The 17,455-nt window shown below is 33.5% G+C and overlaps 1 pseudogene; it reads left to right on the forward strand.

Moving 5' to 3' along the window:
* Positions 1 to 15,564: 15,564 nt before the first annotated feature.
* LOC115850046 (proteasome maturation protein pseudogene) lies at positions 15,565 to 16,074 on the forward strand (annotated as a pseudogene).
* The last annotated feature ends 1,381 nt before the right edge of the window (positions 16,075 to 17,455 follow it).

The following is a 17,455-nucleotide window of genomic DNA, read 5'->3' on the forward strand; positions in this document are numbered from 1 at the left end:
TAAACAATATAAAAGCACATCAATAAATTAACAAGATAATTTCATTTTGAGTAAGTGCTACAAAGCTAACAAAGAGTGACTCTTCATAAGAGGCATAATATAAATTTCGCTTTCAGTGACAGTCTCACTGAGAAGGTGGTATGTTAACTGAGTCAGGCTTGAATAGCAAGGAGTCTGCTATGCCATTCTGGTTGAGGGGACAGTAAGTACACAGGCTTAATGCAGAAACAATCTTAGTGAAAATCAGAACAGAAGGAGGGGAATCTTGCTGATGCATGGCAAATGAGAGGAAGAGGACTCATAATTATCTGATCAATATTATGTTGTCAATCCATCTATTACTTTCTTTAAAATATTATAAGTGCAGTAGCTAACACTTAACTTTTCAAAAATTAACTGTAATTAAATGTGACTTCCTGTCCTCCATTTCACTTGGCTGATGAAAAATACACTCTGTCAATATTGAGGTTTCCAATACATTCAGTGAGGTTCCTAGAGGTGGGTTCTCAGTGGTTCCCACTGAGTTGCCCACTGTTCAAGTTGCAGACGGCCCCTTAAGGTCTAGCGACTTGGTTCTTTGCCATATAAAGGCATGGGTATCTTTGCCAACCAGTGCCTATGTTATAAGCTCCCTAGATATTCTGTAGCCACCTGATGACACTGGCCCTAGATGCCTTTAACTCTTCAGAACTCAGCAAAAGAGTGAAGCCTATATCACCATCCATCTCAAAGTATCAGACCCGCATCTCCTCTCTAGGCTTCAGGGATCTTCCTTTCTTTTAGGCTGTTCCTCAAAGAGCTTACTTAGTTCTCTCTTCTAGAGCAAGATCCATACAAAATACTCAGCCTTCAAAGGAAACAAAAGCAAGGAATGGAAGGTTAATACCTTCAACACTAAAGGATATTCTTCCCTTAAATCAACAACATGCAAAATGCCTACACAATTTTTGAAAAAGCAAATTAGGAGAAGGAGGGAATAAAACAGAAGACAACACAATCAAATATCTCCATAGATTTTCTTGCCACACACACACACGTGTACCCATACATTTTAGGGAACTAACATATGACTAATTTAAGATATAGAAAAAGATGAAAGAGCAGGCTTAATGAAAAACTTTTCAATTTATTAGGAGTATGAAAAGTAGAGAAGACGTTGTTGGAAAATGTGAAAATAAGATCGCAGACCTGAAGAGATATTGTGTAGATAATCAATGCTTCTATTTCTCAACTTGAGATAGTATATAATCTTAGAACAAAACTGCTTGAGAAATTATGAAATTCAAATATGGAAGAAATTTCTAAAGATAAATATACTTAAATGTGCAGATTAGTTAATAAGCAGAGCTATGAATTATTTTTCCTGATATACAGAAAACTAATATCTCTCCTAAGTGTAATGATTTTGGTACTCTAAATCATTATAGAGATTTATATAGAGAGACTTCAAGTTTATCTTAAAATTCTAGTTTAAATAATGCATGGTTTAAAACTGAAAAACTCCTTAAAGCTTAAGAATTATTCTTCCTTTTCTTTCAATTTTTCAATTAAAACAAAACAAACATAATACTTGGAAAGTAATAAGGAAGAATTAGAGCTATATTAGTAAAGACAGATCATGACCTCAAGGAGGGAGGATGGGAAGGCAGGAAAGAACATAATCTGAAATAAAATGAAGAATGATAGAGATCAAGAAAATGATACTAGTGTGGAATGAAGAATCATATTAGAGATTAACTCAAAGAAGTGGCATGATTAGAGTCTTAACCATTGTGTATGAAAAACACACTAAAACAGATGTGGCACTCAAAACTAAGGTGAGAAATCAATGTTGGACACTTCTAGAACTTCCAAACAACACTAAATGTTTTGGCCCATTACTGACAACAGGAAAAGCCAATTACAAATTGCCTCTTCAAAACTATTTCTCCCTTGGCACAAAGTATATTTCTGAAACTAGATTTGAAAAACCCCCATCTTCCTTGGACATCTTGATTTTTATGAAAGTTACTTTGTATTGTACCAGTTCCTCTTTTATCTATAAAATAGTCAGCTTGATATCTGTTAACTATTTTATTCCTTGCATTATTATTTATAGTTATAAGCTGTACTTATGGTTGAAAAAGCTGTGAGGTCAAAAATTATATACAGTCATATAATAACTCAGTCACATATTTTGGGAATACAATATTACAATATTTTTTTCCCCAAAAATGTTCAAAATTAGGGATTGTGGCTATAACTGAATTTTTAAATTACAGAAGTCCTTTTTAATGATAAGAGTTGTTTTGCAAGGTACTGTTGTCAAATGTAATTTAGCCATCCAAGTATATCTTTTCTCTATAGATCCAAATATTAAAAGATTTCTTGGTAATTACTGATTTCATTTCTTCAGCTCCAATGTAGTTGGTAACCTATTAGACCCAATGGAAACGCTTCTTGCCAATGTCATCAATGGCCTCTGTGTTTTTAAATTCAATGGTGTTTTTAAATATTGTCATCTTGTGCTTCATTCAATGTTTGTCAGAGCCAATCACTTATTCCTTTCTGAAACACTTTCCTTCGATTCTGCTAAATCATGTCTTTTTTTAATTCCTCTCTAGTTTCTGGTTGTTTAAAGACTCCTTCACCTCTATCAGCAGTTAAATGTTGACATAGCTCAAGAAACAGTGAAAAATCTCCTTGTCCTTCCTCTCCAGACTCTCTCCATAGAAAAAATTTTCCACAGTGGTAGTATTTCCATGGATATCTTTTCAGTGTATGGACTTAGCCCAGACTTTTAAACTAAGGACCAATATAACCAACTGCTATTAAACATCTCTTTGCACTTGTTAAAATTTCTTCAAACTCAGTGTGTCCTAAATTAAACATATAATTTATCCCCCTCCAAGAACTGAATCATCTCCAAGTGTTCTCTAACTTTATAGAGGCAGGATGGGTTTATTTTCCCCAGGATGAAAATGCAGGAATCACATTTGATTTCTTCTTTATATAATTAATCACTAGGTCCCTTTGATTTTACTTCCTCACTGTATCTCACAAATACATCTTTGTAGCCTCTGTCTTGATTTTCCATCTGGATGTGGCCTTCCACATAGTCCAGAAACTGCACCATAATGGACAAATATTCATCCTCTATTGGCCCCTCCAAATGGGTCAGCACATAGTGCCTAAAATAAATTTTTGAAAATGCAAATTTGGATATGTCATCCTAATTTTTCTTAAGATAAAGAATATAATTCTTATCAGAATCTAAAGTTTCTATAAGAATCAGCACCTGGTTACTACTCCAGGTACTTTGAACCTTTTCTTGACAATCTCTACACTCCCAACATTGTGATGATGATTCTTTGCACATCAGGATATTTTCATAAATCTTTTCCTTAAATTAGAATATTTCAGCAACTTTATTCCCACTCCCTTTCCTTAGTTAACTACAGTACTAGCCCACCTGATCTCAGCTCATTGATATCACAGAGAATTTCAATCTTCCTTGTAGCATGTTTTCTTATACTATTATAAAGAAATTATTAATGTGTAATTAAATAGTTGATTATTTATTAAAATCAGTCTTCTTTATTAAATTGCAAGGTCCGTGAGGTCAGATTCACAAGGTCTGATCAATTTTTGCATCCTTAGCAACTAGTAGAATGCATGGCTCAAAATAAGTGCTCAAATGTTTTTGAATCAATGAGTATGTGAAGGAATGAGACATTGGATGAAAGAACATCAGATTTCAACCTTAGAACAATGTAAACCTACTCATTGTATTTCTAAAATTTTGGCTACTTAAATCTCACTGAATCTTCTATCCTCTATGAATTTAGTCTCACCACTTAATTTTCTTTCAGATTTTAGTACTCATTTAGATATTATGATATGGAAATAAACCTAAGAGCTTATATGTAAAATCACTTAAAGCAAAATACAAAAGTAAAAAAGAATTGGATGGATGGACGTAGAGATGATCATACGGAGTGCAGTAAGTCAGACAGAAAAAGACAAATATCATATGATATCACCTAGGTGAAATCTAAAAAAATGATGCAAATGAACTTATTTAAAAAACAGAAACAAACTCACAGACATAAAAAAAGAAACGGTTTCCAAAGGAGAAAGCAGGGTGAAAGGGATAAATAGGATTAACAGATACACATCATTATACATAAAATAAACAACAAGGATTTACTGTATAGCACAGGGAACTATAGTCAATATGCTGTAATAACTTATAATGGAAAAAAATTTGAAGAAACACATATACGTGTATAACTGAATTTGCTGTACACCTGAAACTAACGCAATATTGTAAATCAACTATAATTCAATAAAAACTTGGATATAACCCATTAAAATACATTTCCATTTTTGCATAAATGAGAGAGTAATTCAGTACGTTAAAAGTTGATTGGATACTACTAGCCCTCCCCAAAGGGGAAAAACAACTTAAGATTTTATTCTATTATGAAGAAAAATTTTAATATCAATAACTTGTGCTAGAACTTGTTTAAAAGAAAAATAAATACTTGTTTATAACACAGGAAAAAAAAGTATGGTGCAACGTAACTTATTTCCTCAGCTTTGGTAATTGTGTTCCCACCCTCACAATATTTACCATTATGACCTATGGGTCTCTCACTCCATCTCTATGGGAAAAAAATCATACTGAGCAAATATAAATCATAAGAGCAAATATGTTCTGCTCTTATTTATAAAATATATAAAGAAATTATGCTTATAAAACCAAACCAAGTATCTACTCTCTAATAAATTACTCTTTTAGTGAAAAGCATTTTTCTACAGTGACAAAAATAAAAATACCAGTGACAGAATGCATTTATTTTCAATATAATTTTCTTTGCCACAAACTACCATACACAATTTGTAGTCCTGTCATTCAATAACAAAGGAATCCTCATGTTCATTTTATTTAAAAGATCTTTCTTCAAGACACTTTGATCAGATAACTTGACAGAGACGTAGAGTACTTTGCTATGTTTAATAATGACACAACTTTAGAAATGCTTTTATAATTGAAATTAGACCTCCAAAAACCACATTATATAAAATTTTGCTATTATAAGTAATACTTAAAACTATTATGTTTCATGTCCTCAGTTGTACGGTGCCAGAGATAAATTGTCTATCCATTTCTTCTTGGCCAGAGGGCTCTGTAGAGAATATTTATTTTTGTCTTTCTCCTCCTAGAGGGCCTTACTCTATCTCAGTGCTCCACTAAACACATCTACATTATTTACCTTATAGAGACATAAAACCTGGCAAATACAGACATACTTTAATGAAATATAATCAACCCACTTTTTTCAGTAGTGGGTTTAGGAGGTGGATTTGAGTATTGAATGTTGTTTGATACAACATGGGAAGTCTGGTCAAAAGTGAGGAAAAGCAGACTGGCTTCTGGCTATTTGGCAACACTATGTCCTATGGCAACCACTACTGACAAAGGGAGTATCTGGCAGGGTCCTGGCAGGAAACAAATAGTACACTCAAATTGGATAATTTGAGAAAAGTGTAATAAGGATACTATTTAAAAGATATGGGAGAAGAGTAAGGAAACCACAGGGGTAGGTGCTATGCCCCAAAGCTGGTAATAGTGGCCCAGTTCTCATCATCTTGCAGCAGATGTGCTTGGTTCCTTGTTTTACATCTCCTTAGCCTACCTTTGATTTCAACCCAGGTATGGTGGACAGTTTTGTGCACACTGCCAGCCATTCTTCTTTGGTGCTTCAAGACTTTTTCTTCTAAAGTCACAGGTGGCCTGTGTGGGTAGAAACTGCATAGAAGTGCAGGGGAGTTCACATTCTAGGAGCAATGAAGTTGGAGTGGGAATTTATGGATAAGTATCCAAGCTCTCCAATCTTCAGAGAGAAAATCCTGAGGAACATTCTACATAGTTCCTTAGGTGGTCTCCACCAGGCTTGAGCCCCACTCAGTTGCTCAAAGTTTTAACAAACTCAATAATATACTTTTGGAATTTTCCTCCTGTCTTGCCCTGATGATTTGAGGATAACTCGTGATTAAATTACCTATACCCAAGCCCTTAACTCAGGTCTTTGTGGGAGAAACAAAATTAAGATACACTCAGGGGCTCTAAAATGTAAGAAAAGAGAACAGCTACAAGAACCCACATAATTCAATAGCAGCCAAATATGATTTATTTATGCTTTTATTAAAGAGTTTCATTAATATATTTTATCCAATACAATGTAATTAGAATTTAAAATTCATGTTTTCATGTTTAGTATATCTTAAATAAGTGCTCTGCAACATAACAGAAAAATTTACACAATAGAGGTACAAATCAACTGTAATGGGAATTTAGTCAATTTAGTCAATATAGATTCAATATAGATTACATCTAGTTTCTTTCTTTCTTCCTTCCTTCCTTTCTTTCTTTCTTTCCCTCCTTTCCTTCCTTCCTTCCTCCCTCTCTCCATCCCACCCTCCCTGCCTCCCTTCCTTCTTTCCTTGCCTTCTTTTACATTTCAACAGGTCTTTGTTAGACTGGTAGAATGTCTAAATGGAAGGAATGTCTGGAGCAAAACATTTCCTTTGAAGTGATAAACCATAATACAAAGTACAGAATTATCACTAATTCATTTTGAATAAAATCTGAGGGAAAAGATTAAAAGTAGGAGATAAGCTGGTAATTTGTGAAAAATCAAATTATAGAGGACTTGGAATTTCAAACTAATAAGGTTTTACACTATTCTATAGAACAATATAAACCACATCAATACTTTCAATTATTGAATGACAAAATTAACATTGTATTATGGGAAAATGAAACCCATAAATTATGTATAAAATAGATTGCAGATTTATGGATGTGATTGATAATTATTCTATAATTATTCTGTGATAATAACAAGTAATAGCATTTATCAAATGCATAAGTATGCCACATGCAGTATGCTAAAATATATATAATATATACTGTCTGAGACACTTACATTATAGTATATATATTATATAATAATATATATTATTTAAAAGTCCCTAAGAATTAGTGTTTTCTCATTGGTTTTCAGATAGAACACTGAATTAGCTGGATTATCTACAAGTTCACATAGCAACTTTGCAACTTCTCTGGAACTCAAACACAAAAATATGAATAGAAATATAGTGGGGAGCGTGGGTATAATAATAGCCCAAGCAATGTAAACCCTGAGCTACAAAAATAACCTTAGGAATGGATGAAAATTAATAGATGATAAAAGTGATAAAACTTGGTTATTGGTGGCTTTAAAGCAAGAAAATGAGGGGAGGATTTGATGCCTGAAGCTTGAAGGAGAGGGAATTAAATCTGGAGAATATTTTTGTGAGAAGAAAGATGGCATGACTAATTTTCAGTTTAAAATGCCAAAAGAATATCCAGGTAGAAGAGTTTTACATTATGATACCTGAATTTAAAGACGTGGAAGATGACAGGACTGAAAGGAAAGGAATGACAGGTTACTATTACAGACTTTGATTTAGGAAGTATAAATATTGGGATGTTAATTAAAGCTATTGTAGTCTATGAGAGGGAGCATATAACAAAACAGGTATGGACCAAAGACAAATTACTGAGGAACATCTGAATTTGAAGAATGGGAGAGAGAAAGATAGAGGAACCTGAAAGGCAAGTCATTATACAATGGGTTAAGGCCTTTCTTGTATTCTTGTTGCCCATGGTTTTTGTGTACTTGTAATTCAGATAAGCGCTGCACAAGCTTTTCCCCCTCTTTATTCTTGCCACCTCTTTGAAGACAATGGGGGTTAAGGGAATGTGGCTGAGGAAAGATGAGAGACTAGCTAAAGAACAACAGCTGAAGCAGCTATTGCCCCAAGGTCTAAAAGAACTTGGCTCCTGGTAAGAAAGACTGCCAGTAAGTAATGATTAACACTTTAAACAAAAGTGAATTTTCTTAATCCTAGAACCCGAAGATGATAACTGAGTTACACGTAAGATTCCAAACAAGTGAATAAAAGTCTGCATCAAAGTATAATTTTATTTTTTTGTTCAACTATTCTACTAGAAATATTGAGGGACTGCGAGTTGAAAATATGTTGTCTTACAGAAATTAGGCTGATAAGCTGGTTACAATTTTGCAGTGTTTTCGTCACAGAGGAATTAAGTTTCCTTCCAAAAATATAAAGTGAATACGTATGCAGCTGGTACACACCGGCAGGTGGGTGTCAACATCTGCCTCTTTTTACGTTGCAATGCTGTACTTAATTGCAAAGGAGAACCACAGAGCAGTCATTCTCACCATGTGCAGGTTTGCAAATGGTACAAGAGGGTTCAGGACTGATACAGAGAGCAGGATTTGGGGTTCTTCAAATCACCCTTCTGTTTCACTTTCTCTTAGAGATTTCTAGTTTCACCACTGTGTTGAGGGGTATCTTCAGGAATAACCCCAGAATTCAAAACATTCCAAAGATTAAAATGAGGCACAAAGGACACCTGAGTAATATAGGGCTTAGCAATCAAGTAATGACTTAAGAGAAACAAGTTGAACTTTGAGCTCAGAAAAAAACCAGAAAAGACATTAAAATATCATTTGAAGAAAATCTTTAAGGAAAAAAGATCAATCAACTAACCTAGAAACACTATAGTTCTCAATTTTATATTTTAAAATAAACCATCATGTTAGAAACTTAGAGAGTTCTGTTTTCCTTTTGTTATAAACAATGTTTGAAATAAATCACTAATTGCCATAGGCAGCATAAAAAAAAAATGTCCTTTTCTTTTTTTTTCACAGGGATAGGATAACTCCATTAGAAGTAAAGGAAGCAAATCAAACGGGTGGATTAGAATTGTAGTGTTTGCAGAAGTTGAAGAAGACAGAACTATATACATGTGTATAGAAAATGACCATTAGAACAAAAGGTAAATTATAAATTTAAACTTCCAAGATAATGCAAAAATACACTGAATAAATATAATTTAGGATAAGGCCAGTGAAAATTAGAGGAAACTCTAACATATACCGTACCTTTAAAAGAAATGCAGACTTTTTTTTTCAGCCACATAAAATGACTCAAAGTAGGCACATTAGGGCCTTGTCTAGTGGAGGTCCTGCATTTTAAACAAACTGATGAGGTGATAAGAATTGTTTATATTTGCCATCTACAGAGGTTAAAGGCAGAGAGACTTGGGTTTGAAGTCTATCTCTATTTTTTAGACTAGTATTTCATATGGACACTGGATTCTGAATGGGTACATTTATCATAATCTTCCACATCAGGAAAAAAAATGTTTAAAGATTTGTCCAGAAATACACTGGTATACATTTTATAACTCTGTGTATAAACTCAAGATCTAAATAAATTGGATTTGATAGATATTATATTAGCTAGTATAATCCAGGTGAAAAGTAAAAGAATCAGTTGACAAAATTAGTGCAAAATATAAAGAAGTCATTATCTCATAAAACTAGAAACAGGGTAGCCTTCAGAAATGGTTGGTATAAAAATTGGTTGTTTCAAAGATCTCATCAAAAGTCAGTCTTTCAGATTTGTAGGTAAGAGTCAGACGGGCATTAAAAGGGCTACTTTAGGACTTGATGTCAAATTCAGGAAATATGTGTCCACAGAAAGAATTAGACTTTTTCTTAAACTACTTTTTGGGGAAGCAAGGGACTTACCCAGGGACAAACAATGAAGGATTGTAATGCATAAAAATGATCTGGGGGTTTTGTTTTGTTTTGCTTGTGTGTATGTGTGTGTGTGCGTGTGCGTGTGTGTGTGTGTCTGTGTGTGTGTGTGTGTGTCTGTGTGTGAGAGAGAGACAGAGAGATTTATTTTTGCTGAATGAAAAGCATTTCTACAGCTCTTCTAACAGTTGAAATGCTGTTTCATGAAGTAGAGAGGTAGTAGTACATCCCTTGCCATTGACACTGTTAAAGTTACCAATTGCAGATACTGTAGCAGATTTAAGAACTTGAGAAATGTATAGCAATCTTCTTAGATTACTTTGGGATATCTTTTTCTTTCCATCATAATCTATTATTTACCAAGCAAATATTCATTGACTACCCATTATACACCAACCATTATGAAGACATTTATATTTAGGTGTAAACTCAAGTGGGCATTGAAGATAAGGACTGAGTAGGTCAATTCCTGTCTGCAATGTTTAGAAGTTGATAAGAATGTAAAATCAAGTAGAATAAATAAAACGGCTCATTTACATTTTATTTCTAGAAAGAAACACAGTTTCCAAAGAAAGCTTTTTACAGAAGACTACAGAAAAGTCAAAATTATATTTTATGAAACCTGTACTATGTCACTTTGATAAACATACTTTTCAAAGAAATGTTCATATTTACTAGTGTATATACATGTGAATTAAATTTAGTACTATATATAATGATCTAACTTTTAGAGTCTAAATTAAACCCACAATAATGGAAAGGATATTGGAGAGAGGAGTATGAACAAAGAGACTGATTGAAAATAATAGTTGCATTGGAGACAAGAACTAGGAAGATACATTTTCTTTCCTTTAGGCACAAAGCCTTAATTCCAGTTTCTTGAAAAAAGAAATGTCTTTACATATCTTTACACAGAATATAGATACCATCTATTAGAAATTATAAATTAATTGTAACAAGGGAAATCTTAATATAATGATCAAGATATACTATCCAGAAGAATTTTTGCTTTAAGGCAGAAGGTCTTGATTGAAACCTAATTTCAAAATTCATGGTAAACATGGGCATGCCTAGTTGATACGGAAGAAAAATAATTGAATTAAGTGCTCATAGCGTTATTCCTGCACACCATTAGCATTCCATTTTAAAATTAGACTATACTTCATGCTATTCCCCCAACCAACACTCCGTCATCCAATAAAAACTTGCTGGATATACACTGTCCTGTCTTTCCTTAGTGATCCATTTTTCTGGAATGTCCTTCTGGCTCTTTTCTATCTTTTGAATTCCTATAAATTAAAGGCCCAGTTCATATTATGCACTCTGTAAAGACTTCTCTTGTAACCCAAATAAAAATCACTGCTCCCTCCAACATGTTCATTATTGCTACTATACCATGCATCATTTTATGACAGAGTTAACTGCTAATGGTCCATTTTCCCTTCTACTTTCTGAGCTCCTTGAGACGAAATCCAGGAGGAAGATTGCATTTGCTTTCTTTTTATCTCACAGACTATTTGGAAAAGTGTAGATGCTCAATAAATGCATATTAAATTAATGAAGCGTGAATAATTGTGCAAACAGTCAAAGGCATTACATAAACTTTGGTTGAGCAGGGACACCACAGAGAAAGTTTTTAATATATTGTATGCACATGTATGGCAATAAAAACAAAACAGAAGAGAAAATCATGAAACTAATGCACAAAGGTGGTAGCTAGTGTTTTTATATCCAATGTATTTTTATAATTATTTGGTCACAGTGCATGACATAATAGACCTATTAATGAAGGTAAGGAATGAATATAATGGTCATATTCATTCTTTTAATAATTATTTCTTGTTTCTACATCATTATACTTACTGTGGAAAAAAAATGCCTGAAAGGTATAGTGGATCATTTAGAATGTAGAATTTCCTCCAGAGATGCCAAGAGTGTTGGCTTGGACAGGGTATGGTTTCTCACTCTGTGATACAGAAACTTAACCCACTTTCAGGTGCTAGAGTATGTGAACTCTGAGCCTGTGGTCCAGTCCTTGTCTCACCCCTGACCAGCCTATGGAAGATGTGTGGCAGTCTCTATCTCCTCAGTCTCTCCTCAAGCCCTGACTCAGAAAAGAATACAAACTCCCATGATCTGTTCTACACCCAACAATAAGAGACTCTGTTCTCAGAAAATCTATGAGCCAATGTTTAATTCTAACTTCCTATGTGCTTTTCAAATTATATTTTGTAGCTATACACTACAAACAGTAAACTCAAATAGCAAAAGCATTGTTAATGAGTTTAGTGAAATATTATTGTCTATTACTTTAAGTGGACTGTGTAAAATTCACTTTGCATTTGAAGAATTAAAGCTGCTTAATTATCTGTATTAATCTACACAGGAACTAAAGTCAGAGCAAACAGTTATTTTTCTTTCTTTTTCTTAATTGAATATGCACCCAACAGAATTCTGATCTCATGGATTGGATATCTGATTTTCCAAAACATATAGGGAAATGAAAATTCACCTTTCACCACTGGAGAGAAATAATTGGTTAGACTTTTCTCACCTTCATAGAATCAGAGGAGATAATATTATTCCCCATAGAATTGGAAGGTGAAATTCAAGCTGGCTGTTAAGAATTGTCCCTTCCAAGTAGAAAGATGAAAACTAGAAAGAAGAAAATGAGATCCTATCTCTTCACTTTTATGTAAGTAGGTCAATTGCTAATCTCTTAATTTTAAAAATTAATCATAAATGTCTTTGAAAACCATAGAAAAATGCCTTTACAGAAGGGTATTTGAGGCCATGAATCTGAAATTAAAGACTATAAGCTAAAGTTTTCACTCATGGAAAACATCTGGAGGACTTGTGGTGGTTTCATCTTTATTCCTGACTCTCATGAATTATAAGTGTTTGTCCTAACCATTTGTTTTGTGATTTCACTGTTTTAGTTCAATATCTGATAGTTATTTAGCATTAAGCTAATTATCTGTTATCTTAAACTTAAGATCCTTGTTCTTATCATAGTGATTATCTTATAAAATCATATTGATTTTCTGAGACAGTTAATAAATGTGAACTTCAGAAGTTTGTTTCCCTATTATTTAGCCTGCCTGAAATTTTAAAAATTAAAACTCATAAACAGATATTAAATTAATTATAATGTGACTACACAACAACACACAAATAATCCAGATAAAATATTCTGAACATTAGACTAGATGTCAAATAACCCAATATTTATTCCGAACTTATTATCTGATTATCTATGGCCCCTAAGCTAGTTATTTATACACCCATACACATATACATATCATATATATATATTTACTTTTTTAAAATAGCAAAAAATAACTATGAATATATACCCATATGCTTCTGTGTATATGTAGTATTGTTTTACATTTGATCAATCATTACATAATAAAAAGTGGCCAGTTTTTCCAAAGCTGATTTTTTCTATAGATATTCTGTAAATGATTCACAGCAGATTTATTTGAAGTACATAATCATCATAAGAGAAGTAAGCTCATAGTTATCGTTTTGATTTAGAATGTAATGATTTGAATACAAATGGATGAGAAAATACTTCGTGCTGGTCAAGGAGGGTCAAGAATGACTAGCTTGTTTATGTTAACCAACTGGCTGTGGTGAGTCTCACTAAGACTTGGATGAAAAACAGTAAGCCAGAATTGTCTCCTTCTGATATAAGAAGCTGGTAGTGGATGGGTTACCAAGGAATTCCTATTCTGAGGGACAGCTGTGGGAATAGGACTCCACAGCTCAGTGGCACATCCATTCACTGTGTGTGATGAAATCTGCAGTTTTTCAAGGTAGGAAATTTGGAAGGGAGTCAACACTATCATTATATTTCAAGGCTGGGAGTGGGGATTACTGAACTCTCATCTGTAGGAAACCATAGCTACCTCAAGAAGGGAATTCCACAGACATGAAAATCCTCTGATCTTAAATCAAGAATGAGAAGAAAGGAGAAGAAAAAGCAGTTTATGCCAGGTTCCTCTTTTTCTACCTTAACCACTATATAGCCTTCTTTATTATTCTTATTTTTACTTTCTTTTTTTCTGTTCTTAAAGGCTCAGTGCTAAATTTGAATAGTACATGTGTTATCTTCCTCTAATTCAGAATTTTGCTATATCCCTACATCCACAACCCATCCACACCAGCCTTTTGCACTGCTGTCTGTCTTCACCCCCCCCCTTATAATTAAGGTATTGACTCAAATATAATTTTCTTACAGAGACCTTCTTTGATCATATGCCCAGTATTGTGTACTCTAACAGTCACTTCCTATCCACCACTCCATTTTACTTCACATATGATAGCACTTAGCACTATCTGGTTATTGACTAGCCTCCTCCATTAGCATGTATATTGATACCAGAGACCTTGCAGTCTTGATCCTCTTGTAGAAATGCATCTGACCCATAGAAGAAGCTTTTAAAAATATCTGTTGAATAGATTTTTAAGTCTTTTCTGAAAATTTTCAGTCTGTAATAGGATAAAAGTTTAAAAATTACTTTGTAATATGTATAAAAATTTTAATTTCACATTAGAAACCTACCAATTTATAATAATATTTTGTTCTGTTATTTTTCATTCTTGTGATTGATTAAGATTGAATTTCCACAGAGAAGCCTCTCTTTCAACGTTTAAAATATTTGATTAAAATATTAGTTCTGGGGCTTCCCTGGTGGCGCAGTGGTTGGGAGTCCACCTGCCGATGCAGGGGACGGGGGTTCGTGCCCCAGTCCGGGAGGATCCCACATGCCACGGAGCGGCTGGGCCTGTGAGCCATGGCCACTGGGCCTGCGCGTCTGGAGCCTGTGCTCTGCAACAGGAGAGGCCACAACAGTGAGAGGCCCACGTACCACAAAAAAAAAATTAAAAAAATAAATAAAATATTAGTTCTGAGTTTAATCTTTTTTTTTTGTCAAATAAAAACTGATCCCATATTTAATTTCTAAAAAATTAGATCCAACAAAAATAAATGGTTGTAACTTGCAGCTAAGATAACAAATTTAGAAGAGACACATTTTCAGAAATCACAACAGGAATATGAAAAGATGAAAATATCTATATCATCACTGAAACTGAGAAAAGAACACCATCCACATCTCAGGTATTATAAAGATGTCATGTGAAATATCATACAGATAGGATAGAAGTAAATCAGGCACAGTTATCTGTGTAAAGACACATTCCTCAACTGAGGAAGCACTGCAGTGTCTCAGAATAAATATAAACTTTCCTGAAAATGAACCCTGCTAACACTCCATGATTGAGGTAGAGCTAGGGATTTTAAAAAGAATGAGCCATGGGACATACTTAGAGTACATCATTTAAAATGTCCTTCTTTATTTTGAATTACCAGCATTAAAAGAAACTGGTAATGGAAGCCTGAAATTATGTGGCTATATGAAAGCCAGCAAGGGAATTAGGATTCCCCTGAGCGCAACAGAGTTTCTCCCTTATGAAGGAGATTGTGTCACCAATGAGAAGTCTAGGAACAATCTCACCTGGCACCTGAAGTAGAGATCTGGAGAAGGAGTGGCAGAGATGATAGTAAGGCTATTTAATAAGAAATTTCCAAAACTCCTGTTAGGAACACATCTACATTGATAAACAGCTATTTTTTCCAAGATAAAATGTATAAACAAGAAATAAACAATCATATAAACAATTCTGAAAAAAGATTATAATCTAAAAATAAATATTATTACAAATATCTAAATATGATATATATTTTATTATTTATGTATAAATACTATTTTATATGTTATATAAAATACATATATATTAAAGAAGCACATTTTAAACCTAATTTGCTCCCATTTGAAAAAAATGCAGGAAGTTTATAAACAAGGAAATATTTAAAATAAGAAAACAAGTTCGCAGAGTGAGTTGAAGATGAATGCCAGAGAACTTGGATCTCAGCTAAAGGACAGTATTCCAGTTACTGAACTTTCAGCAAGTGGAACTTTTGAAAGTCATGATCTTCTTCGAAAAGGTTTTTCTTATGTGAAAAATGAACTTTTGCCCAGTCATCCTCTTTAATTATCAGAAAAAAATTTCCAGCTCAACCAAGATAAAATGAACTTTTCCACACTGAGAAACATCCAAGGTCTATTTGCTCCATTAAAACTACAAATGGAATTCAACGCAGTGCAGCAGGTTCAGCGTCTTCCTTTTCTTCCAAGCTCAAACCTTTCATTGGATATTTTGAGGGGTAATGATGAGACTATTGGATTTGAAGATATTCTTAATGACCCATCACAAAGTGAACTAATGGGAGAACCACATTTGATGGTTGAATATAAGCTCCATTTACTGTAATGCAGTGCGCTGTTCATGGAAATAGAGGGGCTGCATCTTGTTTATAGTCGTTTTTTACTATAATTTGACATGCACATTAAAAGTACTGGCACATGAGAAAAAATAAATAAATAATAAAATAAAATAAAATAAGAAAACAAAGATAAAAGGTGAGCTGACTGAGAGTCAAAAAAGAGTGAAAAGAGAAATGGATGAGCTAATGAAATAAAATAAGGGAACTAAAAATAATAAAGGGAAAATTATAATATAGATCAGCTTCACGTCCAAAAAATCACCACAAAATAGAAAACTGAATTACATTAGATTGGAACAAAGTTCTTCCAGAATATAGAAAAAGAAAAAAAAAAAGACAAATGATGAGGAATAAGATCAGAGGTATTGAGCTTAATGGATGATAATTATGATCCTGAAGAAGAGACTGAAGCAAATGAGAAATGAGTAGACACAAGCAGAGAATAGTTTAAAGATGTAGGAAAAGACCTGAGTCTTTAGATGAATCTGTAAGGACTGCTGATCTCTAGGTAAACGTGAAAAAGTGATTCCAGTTCTAAGAATCTCCCTCTTCTAAACTTGAAATGAAGATGATCAGAAGAAGCTGACATTTTTAGAAGAGTTCTCAACCCTCGGTCCACCTCTCCCAAGCTGTCATTTAGGCAAATCCTGAGAAACTATGACTCCCATATTTGAAGAGACGTGGTAGTAATGGAATACCATGGCCTTTTCCTCTCTGATTGGGAGGGTCTGAGGGAGATGGAGGAGAAAGTAACAGTGGCAACTGCAGACAGACTAGTGAAAAAACAAAGAGAAACTGCACCACCCAGAACAAGTTTAATGAGGTATATGTTACAGCACTTTTAAATGATTGAGCAAACTAAACTAAATCTTTAATTAGAGTGAAGTGACTTCTAACTGAATTACTGAAAAAGAAAACAAAAGCAAAGGGCTCAGTGTATTTGTCATACTCACACCAGGAAATGTCAAATTTACATAAAAGTGCACAGAACACAAAACCCAACCTTCAGACTTTAAGTATGTAATGATAAGAAAGGAGTAATGGAGAATTCACTCACAGTATTTTAGAAGAAACAGTTGTAGACAGAATTACCCAAATGTAACATAGCAAGAAAAAATAAATGGCATCATGCAAATATATTAAATATGTAAACAAATAACACTCATGAAAATATATTAAAATAGTCCATTTAAAACTTGAAGACATAATGAAAAATTAAAAGAAAAATTCCTTCCAGTACTTTGTACTATAAAACTTAACAAAACAATGAATTCACTAAATTAAAGCTTAAAGAAGAAAAGATAGAGCAACAGAAGTGAGTATAAATTATGATTACAGAGAAAGGGTACAAATTGATCAAAGCAGCACCATAAAATAAATAATAAATAAATTACCAATAGAATGGTCAGGATAGAAATATAACTTATTCAACTAAACA

This window comes from Globicephala melas, chromosome 16, assembly GCF_963455315.2.
Source record: "Globicephala melas chromosome 16, mGloMel1.2, whole genome shotgun sequence".
Classification (NCBI taxonomy): Eukaryota; Metazoa; Chordata; class Mammalia; order Artiodactyla; family Delphinidae; genus Globicephala; species Globicephala melas.